This window comes from Helianthus annuus, chromosome 8 (assembly GCF_002127325.2).
Source record: "Helianthus annuus cultivar XRQ/B chromosome 8, HanXRQr2.0-SUNRISE, whole genome shotgun sequence".
Lineage (NCBI taxonomy): Eukaryota > Viridiplantae > Streptophyta > Magnoliopsida > Asterales > Asteraceae > Helianthus > Helianthus annuus.
Window position 1 is genome coordinate 117,271,215 of NC_035440.2, and position 3,750 is coordinate 117,274,964.

Here is a 3,750-nt window from a genome sequence, read left to right on the forward strand (position 1 = left end):
CGAGACAAAACAAACTAAAAAATTTGTTTGAAAAAGATTTGGGGTGTTTTAGCGGTTCCAAGTAGAGTTTTGTGTAAGGCTTGTTTTAGGACAAACAAATTCAAGTCCCCATACACACATAAATTACACATTGTCCTCAATGTGTCAAACATTAGTTAGATTTGATTAAACGTGTAAATGTGGGTTCAAACAACAATTCTTTTCAGATATCACACACTGGACACGAGGGCGTGTTTGGGGGACACGACCCTGTGTCAAAAGTGCCAGTAATGAAATTATTCAGAAGATAAACACGTGGGCGTGCCTATGGGACACGGCCCCGTGTGAAGGTTCCAGAATCAACATTATTTTTGTAGACTTGAGGCACGGGAGCGTGCTTAGCTCACACGACCCCATGCTGCACTTACTGTTTTGAAGATTTTGCGTCGAGAGACATCTGTTTACGTGCATGGGGTGCTATTTCAACATCCTTTGGCCACTTTCATCCTCCTTTTGAGTGTACTTTATTCCTACCAAAACAAAACTTAAAAACAAAAACTTTAACTAAATGTTACACTAAGATTAAAACTACCTTATTGTTGGATAATCCATGGAATGCCTCCATGGTGCGCCACGTTTATAAGGGTCCTTGGCTAGACCCAAAGTCGGTCGAATATTACCCAAGCGGGATGACTCGCATCCTAAGTTGCATCGGCTGAGGGCGTAGTCTAGGCTCGAGTCTATTGCTTTGATGTAGTTGACTAGGTCCTCCTCCACTCGTTGTCCTACTTCAAACTTCATTTCCTTGTCTCCAACCCTCAGTGTCAACCTTCCGTTACTCATATCCACCATGATCCGTGCGGCGGTAAGGAATGGCCTTCCTAATATGAGTGGGATCTCGGTGTCTTCCTCCATATCTAGGATTACAAAGTCGCCCGGGAAAACAAATTCCCCAACCTTGACCAAGAGATTTTCCACGACACCTTGAGGGTATTTTACCGTCCTATACGCAAGTTGTATGCTCATCCTTGTAGGACGTGGCATTCCTAATCTGAGTCGGTTGAACATAGAGGCGGGCATTAGGTTAATGCTAGCCCCTAGGTCGGCAAGCGCGTTGCTTATTTGTGATCCTCCAATGGAGCAAGGAATGGTAAAGCTTCCGGGATCAATTTTCTTTTGGGGGAGTTTGTTGAGTAGTGCCGCCGAGCATTCTTCATATAAGTTGATTTGTGGATTCACTCAATCTTCCTTTTGTGAGTGAGAAAGTCTCTCATGAATTTGGAGTATTTTGGCATTTACATGAGGACTTATACGAAAGGGAGATTGATGTGAAGTTGTTTAAGTAAGCTTACAAACTTAGTGAATTTCTCGTCGATCTTTTGCCGTAGTAAACGACCGGGGTAAGGGACCGGTGGTGGTTTGGTTGGTTCATTATTTTGGGGTTGGGTATTTTCTCGGTTATTGGATATGTGTGTGTTTGTGGGTTGTGTAGTGGTTTGGGGTGATGTTGGTTCATTATCGGGTCCTACCTTCTAGTTTCTTAAATTGATAACGTTTACTTGGTCTTTTGGTTTTGGTTTGGTATTACTAGGCAAGGCTCCTTGTGGTCTTTCGGAGAAATTTTGGGCGAGTTGGCTAACTTGTTTTTCAATATTTTGCATGCTAGCCCGTTGCTTTCTAATTTCGGCCTCGGTTTGTAACCTTTCTGAATACCTTTTGTCGGATTCGGAGAAAAGAAGAGTGATGAGTTCCTCAAGTCTTTCTCTTCCTCCTTGTTGTGGTTGGAAATCTTGTTGCTCATTTCGGGGTTGTTGAGAGTTAGATCGTTGATTTTGATTTTGATTTTATTGGTTATTACCTCCCGATTCCCTCCACTCGAGGGTGAAAGAGTTAGTTGGGGCTCCTGGTGGTCGTGGATGGTTATTCAGGTAATTCACCACTTCCGTTTGATTTTCTATATATTTCATACAACTCCAGTTTTCATGTGGTCAGCCACATCCTTCACAAACCATAACCGAACCCGTTTTATTTGATTCAAGTTTATTTATTTTTGAAGTTAAGTCTTCGATTTGAGCTTGTAAAGAAGTGGTTTTGTCCACTTTAGGGGCGCCCTGGGCTATAGATTTTGAACCCTTAGGAGTGTGCCATTAAAAACTATTTTGTGAAATTTCTTCAATTTGGTTATAAGTTTCCTCAGGGCGTCAATTCCCCCGGAGTTAGAGTCAAGGATTTTCCTTGTGTGTGGTAAGAGTCCATTGTTGAAAATGGACACTTGTTGCCAACAAGACCATGATGCGGACATTTCCTTAATAACTCCTTGAACTTCTCCCATGTCTCGTACAAAGATTCCCCGTCATCTTGAGAGTAAGAATTAATCTCGGTCATGAGTCTGGCGGTTTTAGCGGGAAGGAAGTATTTGTAGAGAAAATTTTGGGCAAGTTCATCCTAAGTGTACACGGACCCACTTGGGAGGGTGTTTAGCCAAGCTTTTACTCAGTCTTTGAGGGAAAAGGAGAACATACAGAGCATGATAACATCGTTGGAGGCTCCGTTGATCTGAAAGGTGTCACATATTCCAAAAATTGGTAATATGTAAATAGGGATCTTCATCGGGTAGGCCATGAAAGGTGTGGTCAAAGCTCAAAGTTGTTGGCATCGACATTAGGAGGGTTAATAGCGGCTCCAAGATTACCGAACGTAGGCCGTAGGTAATCCATGAGAGTGAGTTGATCCGCCATAGAGAGGTTTTGGGTTAAGGCTTTCTGTCGGTTTTTAGCTTGAAGTATTTTTCTTAAAAAGCGCTCAGGTTCGTCGAGTGGCACTTTTATTTCTTTGTCGGAGGTGGAGGTCATGCACCAAGTCCTATTTCCTGTGAATTATACAGAGTTTAGTGACTTTCTACGAACAAAAACACAATAATGGTTGATCAGAAGGGTAGCACGCCCCCGTGTCTATGTAGGCACGACACTGTGCTGTCTAGAAAAAGTTTATTTTTTCAGGTTCCCAGATACTGGAGGCTCGACATGGCCCCGTGCTCCTTTAACACGGCCCCGTGTGGTTTTTCTAGTAACAAGAAAACAACTCTTCCCATATACTGTAGGTCTGATACGGCCCCATGTTGATCAAACACGGTCCCGTGTTATTCCTCCAGAAAGTAGAAAATAGGAGAAAAAGAATAAAAACATAAAAATAAAAATTAGAAAAGCATAAAAATGATTAGGCTGCCGTTTTAAACTTTCTTAAAATCCATGTGTCCCCGACAACGGCGCTAAAAACTTGACGTGATGTCGGAGTGCGTATGATTTTTATTGTATTTTTAAGTACTTTTCACTCTTTTATCAAGTTTTAAAATTCATGATAACACTATCACTCTCTACAACACGCTAGGGCTAGTGCACACATTGTTGGCATAGTAAGGTGATCGTAAAATACTGACGTCGTCCAAGGACACAAGAGCTTTTAATACCGAAATAACGTCGACGTCTAATCTAATCAAATTTTGAGTAAAGATTCTTAATAAGTAAAATAAAGAAACTAAATAAATAAAGAAATGAATACACAAGATAGAATCACTTGGTTCCGACCCATCCTTTATGTATCCTTTGATGATTTCCGCACTTTAAGTTTTTTAAGAGATTATCTTAGTTATAGTGGCATGTCCCCGATTTGATGCTATCTGCCTCAAAGAAGGTCCTAATAAAGCTTGAATCAAGTAATTGCAGGACCTATACACTGGACGAGGTAAGAACTTTACTCATACCACCCTTCTAA

General features: G+C 41.4%; 1 non-coding gene across 1 annotated transcript; it reads left to right on the top strand.

Annotated features, from left to right (window-relative positions):
- Positions 1 to 2,263: 2,263 nt before the first annotated feature.
- Positions 2,264 to 2,370, top strand: LOC118481350. Its single transcript, XR_004865557.1, has one exon. It is a non-coding gene; the product is annotated as a small nucleolar RNA R71 (small nucleolar RNA).
- The last annotated feature ends 1,380 nt before the right edge of the window (positions 2,371 to 3,750 follow it).